Source organism: Xyrauchen texanus, chromosome 44 (genome assembly GCF_025860055.1).
Source record: "Xyrauchen texanus isolate HMW12.3.18 chromosome 44, RBS_HiC_50CHRs, whole genome shotgun sequence".
NCBI classification, from domain to species: domain Eukaryota; kingdom Metazoa; phylum Chordata; class Actinopteri; order Cypriniformes; family Catostomidae; genus Xyrauchen; species Xyrauchen texanus.
The window spans coordinates 28090771-28109787 of record NC_068319.1 but is presented as its reverse complement, the minus strand read 5'-3'; the positions used below and the strand labels follow the sequence as shown (position 1 = coordinate 28109787).

The 19017-nt window shown below is 41.1% G+C and overlaps 1 pseudogene; it reads right to left on the bottom strand.

The window, feature by feature from the left end:
• Positions 1 to 8000: 8000 nt before the first annotated feature.
• Positions 8001 to 10536, bottom strand: LOC127636648 (uncharacterized; annotated as a pseudogene).
• Positions 10537 to 19017: the final 8481 nt, after the last annotated feature.

The following is a 19017-nucleotide window of genomic DNA, read 5'->3' as shown; positions in this document are numbered from 1 at the left end:
TCGCTTCTGATAGTGCGGCTCGAAACCACTGTGAACACGGAAGCAGCGTGCATGCTTCGTTCAGAAATAGCAAGCCTTCTGTGCAAAAGGGCCATAGAGAAAGTGCCACCCTCTCTGAGCGAGTCGGGGCTTTACAGCCATTATTTTCTTGTTCCCAAGAAAGACGGCGGCCTCAGACCCATATTAGATCTCAGGGTTTTGAACAAGGTGCTTGCAAAAAGACCGTTCAAAATGCTTACAATCAGGAAACTCCTCGCGCATGTGCGCCAGAGGGACTGGTTTATTTCTCTCGATCTGAAAGATGCATACTTTCAGATTCAGATAAATCCCCGTCACAGGCCATTCTTGAGATTCGCCTTCGACGGCCAGGTTTATCAATACACCGTCCTCCCGTTCGGCCTGTCCTTAGCACCCCGTACTTTCACGAAGTGCATGGATGCGGCGCTCGCACCCCTGTGGAGTCAGGGTTTGCGAATTTTGAACTATTTGGACGACTGGCTGATTATGGCACAGTCACATATGGAGCTTCTGTCTCACAGAGCAGTTCTCCTCAGCCATCTGAACAGTTTGGGTCTTGCAGTCAATTGGACCAAGAGCTCACTACAGCCCAGTCAGACAATTTCCTTCCTTGGAATAGAACTAGACTCCGTGGCAATGACGGCTCGCTTATCTACACAGCGCGCGCGCCGTGTTCAGCGACTAGCCGCATCTTTTCAGATGAACAGCCTCACGCCTCTGAAGAAATTCCAGAGAGTGCTAGGTTACATGGCCTCAACCACAGCAGTACTTCAGCTGGGTTTACTGCACATGCACCCGCTTCAGCATTGGCTAAACACCCGCGCGTCTCGCCGGGCTTGGGCCACAGGCCGCCAGCCCATCAAGGTGACTCAGACCTGTATATCAGCTCTGCAGCCCTGGACAGTGGCCGAATGGTATCAGCGGGGAGTGACAATGGGAGCTGTATCTCGCCGAAAAGTCATCTCGACAAACGCGTCCAACACGGGTTGGGGCGCGGTCTGCGAGGGCTCTCCGGTTTTCAGCCTATGGTCAGTTCAGGAAAAGCTCCTTCACATAAATTGTCTGGAAATGATAGCGGTCGAGTACGCGCTCGTGCGCTTTCTCCCGGTCATTCAGGGTCACCACGTCCTGGTCCGTTCGGACAACAGATCTGTGGTATCCTACCTAAACCGTCAGGGCGGTGTCAGATCCAGGAACCTTTTCCATCTGACGAAACGCATACTGAGTTGGTCCCAGTGCCACCTGCGCTCGCTGAGGGCGACGCACGTGCCAGGCCACCTGAACGACGGCCCGGACAGACTGTCCAGAGACAATATTCCCCCAGGGGAATGGTCCCTGCACGCTCAAACAGTCCAGACGTTATGGCACCTATTCGGCAGAGCAGAGATAGACCTCTTTGCGTCCAAAGAGAACTCTCACTGCCCAATATTTTTCTCGAAAAGCGAGGACGCGCTGGCCCAGGACTGGCCCAGACGCCCGCTTTACGCCTTCCCTCCCGTCTCGCTATTGCCACAGGTAATGCAGAGGATCAGGGAAACGCGTCACTCGGTGCTCCTCATAGCCCCACGTTGGGAGAATCAGACATGGTTCCCGGAGCTTACGCAGCTGTCACTGACAGCGCCGTGGCCCATCCCAGTGAGAGCAGATCTCCTCTCTCAAGCTCGCGGCACAATCTGGCATCCCCACCCAGAGCGCTGGGCGCTGCATGCGTGGGTGATCAACGACTACCCGTCGCTCTGCCAGAAGGAGTAATAAACACCATCATACACGCTAGACCCCCTTCCTCGAGAAGACTCTATGCGTCAAAATGGTCTGTGTTCTCAAAATGGTGCACCGACAGAGACCTGGACCCGCGGACATGTGGGGTGTCGTCGCTGCTCGTATTCCTACAAGAGCTGCTGGATAAGGGCAGATCCCCATCCACGCTCAAAGTGTATGTGGCGGCCGTTGCGGCGTTCGCTGAACCCCTGCACGGCCAGTCATGGGGTAAAAACGAGCTGGTCATCCGCTTCCTCAGGGGAGCTAGAAGGATGAACCCCCGCGCCCCCATCGGTTCCTATCTGGGATCTTTCTATAGTTCTCGAAACTATGAAAGCCCCCCTTTCGAACCACTTCAATCCGTGGATTTGAAATACCTTTCACTCAAAACCGTTTTTCTGACTGCCCTGTCATCAGTCAAACGTGTGGGAGACCTTCACGCGCTGTCTGTCAGCGCTGCGTGTCTTGAGTTTGGACCAAGTGACTCCAAGGTCATTTTAAAGCCTAGACACGGCTATGTTCCCAAGGTGATCGGTATTCCTTTTCAGAGCACAGGTCATTTCCCTATCGGCACTGCCAGCACCCGATAGCGAACGCGACGCCAATCTCCTTTGCCCGGTCAGAGCACTGAGATTGTATACTGCGCGCTCCGCCGCTTTCAGACGCTCTGAGCAGCTTTTTGTTTCGTTCGGAGGGCGCACCAAAGGTCTCGCCACCTCGAAACAGACACTATCTAGATGGATAGTGGACGCTATTGCTGCTACATACGCGTCAAAAGACCTGCCATGCCCGTTGGGCATTAGGGCTCACTCCACTAGAGGCATGGCATCCTCGTGGGCATGGTCCAGCGGGATTTCCATTCACAACATATGTGTGGCAGCGGGATGGACTTCCCCCTCCACCTTTGTCTGATTTTACAATATGGAAGTGCCCGCTCTGCAGGCAAAACTACTAGCGGTTTAATACGCTACAGCTCCCCTGGTGAGCTGCACTGATGGGTCACATTCCACACAGACCGGCACCGCCGCTCTGTCGTTCCCTTCCCACTATGTGCTTATGTATTACACAATCAATGACCCGCATTCTTGCCGGCCAAATATTATTTCCCCACTCATAAGGGCTCCCCCGGGTCCCCCTTAATTCCCTGGGGCTCATACAGTGGATGCTTGGCGCGCACGGCGTTGACAATGGGTTCCCGTAGCGTAAGCTAGCTTACGCAATACGAGAGAACCTCTCGTAAGAGAATGTATCGGTTACCTAACGTAACCTCGGTTCTCTCTAGATGAGGGAACCAGTATTGCGTAGCCGGCCGTGCTCGCGCCACGAGCGACTTTTCGCTTCAGTCAATGAAAACCAGGGTTCCAGCCTACGAACTACGCTTATATGCACTCTAGTCACGCCCATTTTGGCGGGCTTTGATGCAGTGAGCGCGCGGACGCCTCTCATTGGATGCGAGTTCGCCCAAGCTCGTCTATAGGCTGCAGCAGTTGCCGCAGAGCAACCTATGAGCTCGCTAGATAGCCCGCTCAAGGTCTGCAGCTGCCGCACTGCGTTGACAATGGATACAAAAATTAAGGATAATTTTTTGGCTTCAATATCTCAGAAAAGATGAATCTTTCCCGTAGCGTAAGCTAGCTTACGCAATACTCGTTCCCTCATCTAGAGAGAACCGAGGTTACGTTAGGTAACCGATACGTTTGTTTTTCCTGCACGCGAGTGAAGGTGAATGCGCACTCGGATGCTCAACAGGGAGTTAAAACCGCAGTTGAATTGTCCGGCCCTGTGTCCACAGACAATTCACCCTCCTCCACTTCAGGTGAAGGTGGGGGAGAAAGGTCCTCGACTTCAACAGACCGCTCCATGGCAAAGCTACTTGCGTCACTCCAGTCACTCTCCATTTTAGAGTCTGACAGCAGCTGTCAATTAATCTGTCACTACGGGTCTCAGGTGCACGCCTTTAACCTGAAAATAATCCTCTGTCAATTTACTGTGACCTATATTGATTAATTTGACCAAAATAATCTGTTTAATATGCTGTAACGAGGAGGACCCGTTGCTGGGCCGTGATGCATGCCCAGTGCTGAGTTGCCCAATCAGTGGGAGAGAGATAAAGGAGGAGCCAGGGATGCCAGAAAGAGAGAGAGAGAGAGAGAGAGAGAGAGAGAGAGACGCACACTGTGTGTGTGTGTGTGTGTGTGTGTGTGTGTGTGTGTGTGTGTGTGTGTGTGTGTGTCATTAAGGTTTAGTTCAGTGTTTTATACAGTCTTGTTGATTGTTAATCCGGTTCATGCTTCCTCCTTTCCCGACTGAACAAGAGGCATGTCTGCCACATATGTTTTTTATTCTTTATATTATGTCAGACTATACAGAGGCTGGCAGTGAAGCAACTGCTCCGTGTCTAGTGTCATCACAGGCACCGATATATGTTACTGCTAGTGGGTGCCCTAATGAACAACTCCGTTTTTTTAAGTAGATTTATGTGAAGAATGTGATAAAGAGCCCATGTTATGCTCATTTATAGGTTCATAATTTTGTTTTGGGGGTCTACTAGTATAGGTTTACATGCTTTAATGTTCAAAACACATTCTTTTTCTCATACTGTACCTTTTTGCAAAACCTATTTTCATCCTCTTGCTCAAACGCTCTGAATTAGCTCCTGTCTCTTTAAAGCCCCCCTTTCCGAAAAGCCAATAGCGGCCATATCATTACAGCTTGTAATTATATAAGACACTTGAGATTGACCATTTTGTTACACAGTTTTAGGTAAAAGCCGGCCCACAGCTAAATAGTAAACCCTTACCAAAGCAATAACATTACATAGCAAGTTAGCCGAGCACTACCGTGGATTGCAGATGTAAAATGACCATTTAAAAAAATAAATCCATCCCCACACTTGATCACTATTCATAATAGTAAGAACGACTGCAAACCTGCAGTTTGAATACATTTTGTAAATTCTTTTTTAAATCATTTGCATTTTAATCATTTCAAATCAAACGTTTTAATGCCGTTATTTAATAATAGAGCTTTCTGGTTTGGGTCAAGGCTGAGAAATATTTCTTTTATTTTTTTAAATGGCTATTGAGAAAATGTATCTGTGCGTGCTCGACCATTCCGAGTGCTCGAGTGATAGTGGTTGGAGCAGCTGCACAATACGGGACTCCGTCAACTGAATGCACGTCTCATCGCTGCATCCGGTGTTTACAGTGTAAACAGCTTATTTATAATGCCAGCGATGTAGTTGTTATATTTGGTATTGAAAGCTTCGATACCGACATTATTTCCAGCCAACAGCCTCTGACGTTAGCAGTTTGTGGTTCGAGGCCAGCAAGCTTCTATAAGCCCTTTTTAAATAACGTCAGTTAAGTTCCGCCTTCCTTCAAAGAAGTGTAGCTGTACTTCCGTTTTTACCATTGCACTTGAGACTTCTCAGGAAAATGCTCCAGAATTACGAAAGGTAAAGTTAAGACTAATAATGTTTATGTATTTACAATCGGGTTCTTTTGGTAATGTTAGTGATCGTTTCCAATTTACCATTCTGTAACTGCCTTAATGGTTGGGAAAGTAGGCTAGCTAGCTGCAACTTTTTTCAACAGGAAAAATATGCATTGCTGCGGGCCTGTGCTGTAACAAGTTTACTTAACGCTTTATGTTAAGTGTTTACTTTTTATGATAATGTATAATCACTCATTTATTACAACACTGTTGTTTAGAATAGCTTGATATATACTGACTCTTTATCAAAGCTAAACGCTAAACCATTTCCATATGCTGATGGGATTCATCATTTTGCTCTTTCCTTTCTCCCTGTGTCCAACTCTCAACTACAGCCAATCCAACAAGCATGGCACAGTCATCAAGAAGATGCTATTGCAGTGTTCCTTGTTGTTGTAATTACAAACAAACATTTCCCTATTTGAGTTTCCACGATTTTCCTGTGGATGCAGAAATACGTGCCTGTTGGGTGAGGACAATCAAAAGAGATGAGGGGCCGAGTTTCAAAATCCATCATGGGATCACCAACGTGTGTAGTCAACACTTTTCCCCAGAGGATATATAGATTAGCCAGTGGACGAATCCGGATTAAACAAGGAGCAGTGCCATCTAGATTCCAATGGAATGACTGGGGTAAAGGTAGGAGGTCAGTGTTAAACCTCGTAATACACTACGTTTAACAATAAAGTTCACAATAATTTGTTAAATTAAGTTATAAGTATTACAGAGCCTTACAATTAATTATATTTGTTTTAAATACATAAAGAAAACATAATTGTATGAAGGTTGAGTATTGAGCTTGTTTTGTATTTGCTTTTTAATACAGCTTGTGTTAATCCATACAAAAAATGAAAGCATCATTAATCGACCTGGTGCCATGTAAAGCATTTGTTTATTTTTTTTGTTTGTTTTTTTCTCCCCAATTTGGAATGCCCAATCCCCAATGCGCTCTTGATGGCCTAGTGACTCGCCTCAATCTGGGAGGCTTCACACTATTCTCCACGGCATGCACGCACAAATCACCACACGCGCTACCGAGAGCGAGAACCACATAATAGTGACCACAAGGAGGTTACCCCATGTGACTCTACCCTCCCTAGCAACCAGGCCAATTTGGTTGCTTAGGAGACTTGGCTGGAGTCACTCAGCACACCCTGGATTCAAACTCATGACTCCAGGTGTGGTTGTAAGCGTCTTTACTCACTGAGCCAGACCCCCGTGTAAAGAATTTGTGATGTTATGTTACATTTTGTGATATTTTTGCGGACTGAAAAATTATTATCAAAAAATGTATCATGACAGTCAAGTGTATCAGCATATTTCACACCTCTAGTAAGAGGCTCACAAGCTTGGGAGTCAGTTTACCAGCGAGCAAGAAAGTGTCTTAGTGCTGCTGTCCTATTTTTTCTTATATACAACAGGAATTGCTTATATCAGTGTCATAGGTTGTCACTTGTTCACCTTCCACATGTACCTAAAACTATTTCATGTTATACAATTCTGCCTCAAATTTGAGAACTTAAGACGTCCATGTAGATGTTATGATTATCCAGCTTCTGTCGCACTGAGTTAATAATCTCCTCATCCCTAAAGATTCTCTCAACTGTGAAGTCAGTGTGGGTATCTGTAATGTCATCACTGTTATGTTTATGTTAGAAATGAATTCAAATGTTTGTACAGGTGGGGGATCATTCAGACACACCAGCATATGCTCTGTACAGTGTGCACTTCACACCAGTCCTGACATTATTGTTTGTCTTTGCCACTGGTTTACACACCACCACGTCATGTGTAGCCTCTGGTGTAATTCCCTGTAATATAATAATGATGAACAGTTATGAACAATAATGATGTGTCCTAGTCCAGTGCCAGGTCTGCAGTGAGCTGGTGCATGACAGAGGCAATGGCACCGTCTTGAAGCCCATGGTACCGTAGTGAGCAGTTTGAAACAGAAATGCCACTATGTGATCGCATAGTGCTTCCCCAGCAGAGCAGGAACATGACATACACTTCAGTACCACCTTATAATAGAGACATGACAACTAGTTTTGTTGCTACACAACATTATTTACATTTCATTACACTCATCTGGAATATAAACTTAAGGATTACAGTAAGTGTATACGCTTTGAACATTATTTTTTATTTTGACTTGTCACACAGAATCTTTCTATGTGTTCCTCAAAAAAACATTTCTGTTTTTAAAGATATGCACAAAGTTGTCTTTTGGAGTTTAGCGACACAAAATCATTGACATCAGACTGAGAAACTTCATAGGATACTGCAAAGTCTCTTTAACCACAGCAAAAAGAAAACTGAACTCTCTAATCATAACGTTAGAGAACTATTCTTCTGAGATGAAGGCGATGAGCCTCCTCATTTTTCCTCATGGACCTGTGACATCAATACAATAATTTAGAACATTTATAAAATCATATCATAACAATAATGTACAAAATAAACATAGTATCGCCACTGTATGCCGACATATTTCCAATAGAATGGCCAATATAATAACGTTAAATAAACCTTAAAGGGATAGTCCAACAAAAAAGAAAAGTCAGTCAGCCTTGACTTTCATTATACGGACAAAAACAGCTGAAAATATCCTTCAAATATCTTCATTTGTTTTCCAAAGATGAACAATAATCATACAGGTTTGGAACCACATGAGGATGAGTATTTTTGGGGGGACAATCTCTTGAAGTTTATATTACTGCATGCATTACTTAATTAGATTTTCTCCGATCAAATTCGGTATAGACGTGTTGATTAAAGCTTTGGCCCTGTCTTTTAACAGCTGACCCGGTTTTGCGGCTAGTTCCTGCTTTCGAAACTCACTTCGTACCCTCAGGATTACTCCTTACACAGGACCTGACGATCAAATCAGACACAACATCAATTTTAGAATGTTGTATGACAGTATCAGTAACAAATTAAACAGTTCCAGTTTTATGAAAAGTACAACAAATGGATAGAAATAAAACAAGGGGAAAACACAAGAAAGAGAGGAAGAAAGAAAAAGCAGATGGGGAAGCAAAGTATATGGAGAAGGTGAGAGAGAGGAATCGTAGCTATTGGAGGAAAGAGTCTTATATATCCTACTACAAACAGTGCCAAAATGTTGCAAAACAGTACTTGTTCCCCAGGTGAAACTACTGTTGTAGCACTTATTCAAATAAAGCCATGGTTGGACATAAAATGTTCTCTACACTCACTTTTGAATGAGCACTTGTGTGGCACTGGCTGACTCCTGGTACTCTATATTAAAAACACAGAAGCACCCAAAGAACACAGAGAAAGCTGCAGCAAAATCCAGCTGGTTGACTTTTCCCTCAATGCTGATCAACCGCTTGGATGACGCTAGAAGTTTATCTCCTGAAATATGAAAAGTCACCGTAAATACAAGTACAAAGGAATGTATACATAGTTTATCATATAAATTCTCTTTACCGAGCATGATAAGCCTTGATATAGCTGGTAGGTTTAGCTCATCTATAGACATCTTGGTGGAAGTTTCCTTGAAAAACAAAAAATAGTAAAATTACTCAACTGCTTTAATTCAAGCAGTATCTCATGATATGGAGAAATCTCAGTTCTCCTTAAGATGACGGTCTCGTTGATTTGATATGATTAATAAAATAAGTGCATTAAAGGGATAGTCCACCCAGAAATGTCAAATCTTTCATCATTTACTCTCCCTCGTGTTGTTACAAACCCGTATGACTTTTGTTCATCTTCAGAACACAAATGAAGATATTTGAAAAACTTTTCCAGCCCTTTGTGTCCCTATAATGATAATGTCAGTGTAATCCATGTGACTCGTGTGGTTTATTTCTAGTCTTAATTTTTTCAGATGCAATTAAAAACAATAATTCAAGTTTAAACCATGCATTAGAGAGCAGAGCGGGAGTGATTATATTTAGCTAATAAACACTAAATTATTGTTTTTATTGCACCTAAAGTAATTACATTTCTTTAGAAGACTTGGATTAAACCATATGAGTCACATGGATTACATTGACAATGCTTTTGTATCTTTTTTGGGGTTTCAAAGTTTTACTCCCCATTACACTTCATTATATGGACACAAACAGCTGAAAACTTTCTTCAAATATCTTCATTTGTGTTCAGAAGATAAACAAAAGTTTATGGGTTTGGATGGAATGTCATGAAGTTTAGTAAATGATGAGAATTTTTATTTTTTGTTTTACCATTCCTTGAACTTTTTCCACAAACTTGTAACACTACTAAGAGAGCCACCACAGCCATTTGCTTAGTAAATGGTACAATTGCTTATTTACATTGCTTGCGCTGTAACATCATAATTACTTACATCTGCTAAGAGTGTTTTCTTTTTCCTAGAAGTATTTCGTAATCAGCAGGATGGCATAAGGCACTCTTGTCATTGCTTGATGTTTTGTTGTCATCAGTCTCTTTTAGGAGAGCTTAAATCTCTCCATTCCATTTCAGAGTCTGTCTTTGGATGAAGTTCACAATTCTATTGCTTTTGCCAATCAGGGATTCACTGAGGCGACCGCTGATGTCAATCCCAATATGTGTTTGGAAGTGCTTGCAGAGGCCTCTTTTGGTGAACAGGAATGGCCACTGAAGCTCTATTTCACTGATGACAGGAGGGGGGCATGATTTAATCATGTGGTGCTGATAAATATAAGTCTGCTGCATTAAGGCGCCAACATCAGGCAAATCTGCAGACCTTGGGCCTCCAGACTGAAATATTTCCACTACAACTGTTCTCTTCATTTCAAGAGAATCTGATGTTTCTCCATCTGGCATGGATGTAGGTCGCCAAATAATGCATCCGTAATGGTCCACATTATATCCAACTTTTTTCACTGTGCAGCTGTTCTGTTCTCTTTCTGCTGTTGTTGATTTGTTTTGTTTTTTTGGTTGAAGAATCCTGTGTGCAACATTGTCTCTACTATCCTAGTTTTTAGCTGTCTTTGTCTTTTGTTCCCCTTCCTCAGAAAAAGTCTCCAAATGTCAAGGGATATGTAGGCACAATGTTTACCACTAGTCGGCTAAATTTGGGTTTCAGCACTGTTCTATCATGGCTGCCACAACAATTCTTACAAAATGTCTCCTTATTGGATGCTGCACGAAGAAGGGTTGCAGGCATGCGGTTCCAAGGAACCTGGAACATACTGAGCCAATCAGAATTTGCAGCAGTGTAAGAAATTGATGGCTGTTCGGGAAGGGCCGATAATGTGGTGATAATGGGGTGACTGTGATCTCAATAGGCATTTCATCCAAATTTATGCAGTTTCCTTGCACAGTTCTTAAAATTGGAATGCTTACTTTCAAACCTGAGGGTCCACAAGCGGATCAGTGGTCCAAACCGTAACATAAGGTCTGCATGGTGCAACACGTAATTATGTTTTGCTTTCAGACTTTCATCAGGGAACATAGTACTTCGCAAAGAGATATATTCTTCTGTTAGAAACTTGAGGTAGGCAATCTCATAATAGCTAATTTTGGGAGCACAAATCAGCTCAACCATTTCCTTCAGTTTAAGGCACAATTACCAAACCTCACTATCCATGGGGTTTTTCATTTTTCTCCCCACATACAGGTGAAACTCGAAAAATTAGAATATCGTGCAAAAGTTCATTAATTTCAGTAATTCAACTTAAAAGGTGAAACTAATATATTATATAGACTCATTACAAGCAAAGTAAGATATTTCAAGCCTTTATTTGATATAATTTTTATGATTATGGCTTACAGCTTATGAAAACCCCAAATTCAGAATCTCAGAAAATTAGAATATTACATGAAATCAATAAAAAAAAGGATTTTAAATACAGAAATGTCGGCCCTCTGAAAAGTATAATCATGCATATGTACTCAGTACTTGGTTTGGGCCCCTTTTGCATTAATTACTGCCTCAATGCGGCGTGGCATGGATGCTATCAGCCTGTGGCACTGCTGAGGTGTTATGGAAGACCAAGATGCTTCAATAGCGGCCTTCAGCTCTTCTGCATTGTTTGGTCTCATGTCTCTCATCTTTCTCTTGGCTATGCCCCATAGATTCTCTATGGGGTTCAGGTCAGGCGAGTTTGCTGGCCAATCAAGCACAGTAATACCATGGTAATTGAACCAGGTTTTGGTACTTTTGGCAGTGTGGGCAGGTGCCAAGTCCTGCTGGAAAATGAAGTCAGCATCTCCATAAAGCTTGTCTGCTGAAGGAAGCATGAAGTGCTCTGAAATGTCCCGGTAGACGGCTGCGTTGACTCTGGACTTAATAAAGCACAGTGGACCAACACCAGTCGATGACATGGCTCCCCAAACCAACACAGACTGTGGAAACTTCACACTGGACTTCAAGCATCTTGGATTGTGTGCCTCTCCATTCTTCCTCCAGACTCTGGGACCTTGGTTTCCAAATGAGATGCAGAATTTGCTCTCATCAGAAAAGAGGACTTTGGACCACTGAGCAACAGACCAGTTCTTTTTTTCTTTAGCCCAGGTAAGACGTTTGACATTTGAAGCCCATGTCCAGGACCCGTCTGTGTGTGGTGGCTCTTGATGCAGTAACTCCAGCCTCAGTCCACTCCTTGTGAAGCTCCCCACACATTTGAATGGCCTTTTCCTGACAATCCTCTCCAGGCTACGGTCATCCCTGCTGCTTGTGCACCTTTTTCTTCCACACTTTTCCCTTCCACTTAACTTTCTATTAATGTGCTTTGATACAGCACGTTGAGAACATCCAACTTCTTTTGCAATTACCTTTTGAGGCTTTCCCTCCTTGTGGAGGGCGTCAATGATGGTTTTCTGCACAACTGTCAGGTCAGCAGTCTTCCCCATGATTATGAATTCAACTGAACCAGACTGAGAGACCATTTAAAGGCTCAGGAACCCTTTGCAGGTGTTTAGCTGATTAGAGTGTGACACTTTGAGCCTACAATACTGAACCTTTTCACAATATTCTAATTTTCTGAGATTCTGAATTTGGGGTTTTCATAAGCTGTAAGCCATAATCATAAAAATTATATCAAATAAAGGCTTGAAATATCTTACTTTGCTTGTAATGAGTCTATATAATATATTAGTTTCACCTTTTAAGTTGAATTACTGAAATTAATGAACTTTTGCACGATATTCTAATTTTTCGAGTTTCACCTGTAAAGAGATAAAAGTCTCAAGAGACACAGTTCTGTGCTGCAGAACCTCCAAGTCATTGGCCATCTGCTCTAACCGCACATGGTGCATTGTGAGTCACTTCCTAAATGGCTCTATTCATCTCATTGTAGGTGAAGTGCTTTTCAACTGTAACCAAATGTTTAATGTAAACTGCCAAGTCATTAGCCACGATTCCTTCAAATGAATCATGGCCTAAGCATGGAGGCAGTCCACCACACACATGAAAAAATGTAGGGAATTGAAAACTGAATTGAATTTGATTCCATCCATCATAGATCGATCAGTGGTTGTGAGCTGCTCAACACTATCTGCGTAATTACTCTGTTATTTTTAGGCCAAGATTTAAAGGTTTTTGGCGAAATGTGTCTCTGTCAATTAGACAGTACTGACAGAAATACTTGTTGCTCCTGAAATTTTCAGAAAAAACACCTATACAATGGGACCCAAGATTATCCCCAGAAATGGCAATCAGCCCTGCTCTAAGAATAGTGCCATCTACAGACTGAAAGCCAAAATCCTCTAAACCATTCAGATCAGCAACAAGACTGGAAAGACCTTCTCCTGACCAAACTGTTTAAATTCCTCATATCTGCAAAGTAAAACAATCTTCAATGGATCAACTAAGGAGCAGTTTTGTGGCAGCATCTCACCCAGGGTCATGTACACTGCCTGGATTTCATGTTTCATTTTACCTGAGCCAAGTGGATTTACAACTTCAAATGCATCCTGGTACAAGATAATTGATAATGATGAAGGATGCTCTTGAAAGATGGCATTTTGCTTTATGCATGTGCCATGCTTTACATCGTCCATCACCTTGTCACCAGAATCATGCGTTTTTGACTGGTTGTACTGTTCTCTCACTGATGACTGCCTAAACTGGGACGCTAGCATTTCTTTAACTGGCACATATTGACAAAATCATTCTTTACCAGCTCTGTCAGTGCCTAGATATATCTGTTTTGGCTCAACAAAGATGAAAGTTTGTTTGAAGAAGTTTTTTCTGGTTTTATCAAACCTCAACTGACCTTCATTGTACAAAGTTAATAGATCTTGTTTAGACAGATCATCAATAAGGTTGTCTATGTCACACGGTGGTATATGTGATGATGATGATGACAGCTTTTCTTTCAGTCTAACAAGAATGGCCTGCATTATATGAACATGAACTGCTTGAAATTGTTCTATAATTGATTGAATTATACTGGCAGGCAACAACATTTTGGCCTGCATCTTCAGGTAAAACAGAGCCAAATTATGTAAAAAAGCCTCTTCATCTACAGTATTTCTATGACTTTCAAAAGACTGATATGTATATGGTAGCTCACTGTTAAGAGATGGATCTGTAGGAGGTAGTTGACTATCAGCTGTAGGTGTTCCTGTCTCACACTGTTCGTGGAGTGACTGCTGGACTGGACCTGACTGCTTATGCTTCCGTGATAAATGGGATTTTAAATATTTCAAGCAGCCTTAAGCTGGACAGCACACCTTTCCACAGCACAGCTCTGGAACCTGACAGTGGAGGTTAGCCTGTGGAAGTCTATGCGCATACTCTTTTTGCAAATGTCTGTGATTTCTGTGCATATATGACCTAAATGCTGAGAATTTCTCGATTGTGCAAGGGCACTGCTGTATTCCACAGACAAATTACAAATTTGCTGTATGTTGGTGTCTTTTCACGTGTGCAAAAAATACTTTAAGTTGGCAGAAGTCGCAGAATGTGCATCTGTACATTTATGTGGCTAATTTTGACGAACCAATAAAACTGAACAAACTATGTTAAGTGGATAATTATTAATAAATGTAGTTATACGAAGAAAATCTTACCCCAAGGGATGTTAGTGAAAGTTGTGAGGAGAGGTTACCAGCTAGCAAGCTATCTGGAGCCGAGCGGGTCCAAGACCGCATAATAACGATTAGTTATGAGGGTTGAGCCAGTTTAGATTGACAGTAATATACTGTTTAACTTTACAGTTGGTCACTGTAATGCTTACATAGAGTAATTGACTGTAATTTATTAAATGCATATTACATTAAAGTACTGTTTATTGATATTACAGTAATATACTGGCAATTTTACAGTTATTTACCCTGTAATTTACAGCAAGGGTTAACAGTGTAATCAAGAATAGAGCCTAAAGTCTTTCTATTTGCAAAACAGAAAGCTAACAGTTTGATAATATCAACTACCATTTTCCTAGCACCTTCGCTAATGTAAGGGCTAGAAAAGACATAAACACTTACCTTCATAATCAAACAGGTACTGCTCAATGAAGAATTTGTAGCCTTTATCAAGTTTGGAATGTGTTGTAAGTGAAAATTTGTCTGCAAGCCGTTGTACATCATCTAGCCGGGTTAACTCCATGCTGATGGTGCTGGCATTCCACTATGCTGTCGGAAGTAAACATACACCGTTTCGAGTCAGAACGGAAGTTGCCTAATGTCATGTGAAAAGGGCCTATTGATGGAATAGGGGCAAAATGTAAGACATTGATTTAGTGGGCCTGAATGCCAGAGTCATTTTTACCTCATTGAGCATTCTGTGATGTGCTCTTTGAGTCATCTTGGCTGGACGGCCACTTGTAGGGAGAGTAGACACAGTACTAATCTGTCTCCATTTTTAGAAGATTTGTCTAACTGTGGACAGATAAATATCGTATTCCAGCTTTATGCAAAGCAACAATTCATGATCATAGACTGAAATCTCTTTTTTACAAGGCATGATCCATGTCAGCAGATGCTTATTGTGAATAGCAAACTCAAAATGTTTGAGTGCTTTTTATAAGTCAAAATAGCTCTAACCCACACCTCCAATCTTGTTTCATTAATTGAATGCCAGGTTTGCCAGCTTTTTTTTGTCGTCTTTAGCCTTACATTTTCCACAGCACTGTTAATGTTTAATGGGACGTGTTTAATAAAGACATGGAAGTGTATAATCATTTGTATGTTGTTATCTTAAGCACATTGTACTTTGTCTATACTTGTAACTTTAATGAAGATGAGATCACGTGATATGACTAATTAATGCAGAAAACCAGCTAATTCCATTGGATTCACATACTTTTTCTTGTCACTGAAGATAGATGGACAGACAGAAATGAATTAGATGGATAGACAAGTGAGGAAAAGGATTACTTGTATGTATGCATAAGCAAGTCTGTGTGGTGGGGAGATATAAACACAGATAAAACTAACTGTGCAGCAAAGCTGATCATTTGTTGTGTTCATAATGTACATAAAGTGTAGTGATGCACCAAAATGAAAATTCTTGGCCGAAACCAAAAATTGAGGACACACAATACAAAAGGCAATCAAATTAACAGAATTTTTATTAAAAGTACATAAATAACTGAAAAATAACTTACACAATGAATTTTACTTATCAATTTATCAATTTATCAATTATCTAAATCTATTGAGAGTAAGCAAGCAGAGAATGCTTGAATTGACACATGCTTTTTCTCCCTGTCGCTGTTATATCCAATATACAGCACTGACTCAGCACTCCATTCACAGCCAAAGGCAGATTATGCATCATGCACGGTATGCTATTGAGACTGCTGTCCTCCATAGCTTTCGGCATATTCTGTGCATTATCCCTGACAATCGGATCTACTTTTGCCTGGTCAATGTGCCAAGTTTCAAGTAGGGTATCTAAAGCCTCTGAGATCCCCGCTGCAGTGTGTGTGATCCAACAAACTCCTGTGCATGAAGCAAACTTTTTGGCAATTTAAAGTTTGTGTCTATCCACTGGGCAGTTAAGCTAAGCATGCTAGCGGGGCTAATTTCTGAGCTCCAAATGTCCATAGTAAAACAGCTGAAATATCTGTGACCAGGAACATTTCAGGTAGGCAAGTTTCTGCACAAAAGCGTTTGCTGGGAATTGTGTAGGGTGGCTCAATGTATACCATGAGCCTGCGAAATCCAAAGTCTTCCACAACAAAAAAAGGCTGATCATCTAAGGCAATTCATTCCATCATTTTCTGTGATATGTCATGTGCTTTGGCTCTGTTTCTTGTTAAACAAAATGGGCTTTTCAAAGACAGATGATGTCAGTGTGGTAGTTGGGGTACTTGTAAGCTTTGTTTCTTTTTTCTCTGCATGTTGAATTGGATGTTGTTTTGCTTTTTGGTGGTGTATCAGACATGCCTGTCACACCACGGTCTGTCCAGCAGAGGGGAACCTAGAGCACAAGTCCTTCCACAACTTCCTCCTAATTTCCTGTTCATTATTAGCTCAATGATATAACCTGTGCTTGGCTTGTTAGAGTGTGTGTGTATATATATATATAAGCCCTGCTTTTGATTGTATCTTTGCTCAGTCTTGAAGTTCTTTTGTTTAGGCAGATCTTATGTAAATGCCTGTTCCCATTTGGCCTACTTTTGATTACATTGACAGACTTTCTCCCATATCTTTTGACCTTCTTTGTTTGGGAAGTTTGTTCTATGCTTTTGGACATGTTTTGCCAGCATCAAGCCATTGAGGAGCTGTACTTTCTACAGCCCTGGTTTTTTGATGATTGATCTGTTGTGTTTATTCAAGAAGAACATCAAGTGACGACAGCTTTGTTTTCCCCAAGTCCTGCCTCTTGTGATTCTCTGCAGTTTGGGACCTCACAGCTCCATAGTGTCGTGGTTAGTGCTCTGGGTTGTCAGCAGCACACTCTTGAAACTTCAGCTGAGCAAAGACTGCAAATTTCTGCCCTTTGTTGATAAATAAATATGTAAATTGGACTGTTTTCTTTCTTAATTTAAGATGAAATGAATATTCTATTCATGGAAGTTTTGCTCCCAAATTAAGTCATTATTATTATTGTTATGTGTTATTAATGTCTGTATCAAGCATACTAAATTGAACAAACCACCCCTTAAACAAACTTTTTAACAGTTGCTCAAAGTCCTGTCCCCAGAAAGGTCCTAAATAATCATAAGTAAACCTTATAAACATTTCCAATGTATGAATAATTTCAACTTTAGTTTGGGTACTGCAAAAAATATGGTCAAATTATTAATAAATGAGTTGTAAAGATGTAACACATGCATACATCAACAAACAAACAGTACATGTGTGGCTTTTACAGACTTATTAGCTCGACTGTGGACATTATTGAATAATTTGTAAACATGAGTTGTGTTTGAATAATTTATGAAAACATTTGTAAATGAAAAAAAGTGCATGAGCTCATTTATGAATTATTTATGAAAAAGTTTCATGACATTTGTCATTAAAAAATGTTAATAATAATAATAATAATAATATATATATATATATATATATATATATATATATATATATATATATATATATATATATATATGTATTAATGTATATTATATAATATATATTAATTAATCGTGATTAATCACACATACAGTATTTGCTGAGAAAGCCCCTCATATAACAATAATTCAATATATAAAGATTATACATTGTAACAGTCACTGCCTGTCACATGTTTATTTGTTTTCATTTTCAGTGCTATGTTCATCCCATCCACTAGGGGGCACCAGTAGCACCTCTAACTTATAGATAAAAGAGGAAGTAGGAGAGTAAGAGGTAGATTCTACAGTTCCCCCTTGGACTTTTGAGGAACTAAAAGTGGATCTAGGGCTACTTGAAGAAAAGCAGGAGAAGGAAGTGGACAAATGGAGAGTTAGTAGATACATAGCAGAACATTACAGGCAGGATATGATCATATTTACAGATGCTTCGAAAAGAACTGATAAGAGGGTGGGAGTGGCGCATGTGGTGCCTGAATTGGGATTGGCTGTAGGTAAAAGGCTAAATGATGATTTGGCGGTATATACGGCAGAGCTTGTAGCTATATGGTTTGCCCTGTTATGGGTAGAAAGTAATGGGGGTAATAGAAAAGTAGTTATAGCATCTGACTCTAGTTCTGCTCTTTTAAGTTTCCAGAATTCCCACTCAGGGTCTAGGAAAGACATTCTTCTGGATATTTTACAGTTAGCGAGTGGATTGCAAAAGGCGGGATTAAAATTTTCCTTCTTATGGGTTCCAGCCCACATAGGGGTGGAGGGGAATGAGCTGGCTGGTATATATGCCAAGAAAGCAGCAGGAAAAGATAACATTTGATGTGGACATAAAATACAGCAAAGCAGAGGTTAAGAGCATTATTAAAACAAGATCTTATGAAAAATGGCAAGTCTATTGGGATAATGAACCCGGTGGGAGACATCTTTTTAGTATACAACCTAAAGTTAAAAAGTTTGCAGATTCGATCAGAACTAGACATGAGTATTGTCCAGGCTGAGAATTGGGCATACCAGACTTAATAGTACCTTATTTCTAATGAAAAAGCATGTTGATGGAAACTGTGGGTACTGTATCAGGTGTAGCCCTGAAACAGTAGAGCATGTATTAATTCATTGTCAAAAATATTATCAAGATAGGCAGAGGCTTATTGCTCAAGTAGAAGCCAATGAAAGTGTATTTGAATATAGGAAGATTTTGCATTTTTTGTTTTTGTTTTTAAAGAATACAGGCCTTTTGAAAAGAATTTAATTTTATAGAAAATATGTAACTCCTGTTATACACTCCAGTCCAGCGGTGGCGGTAATGCAA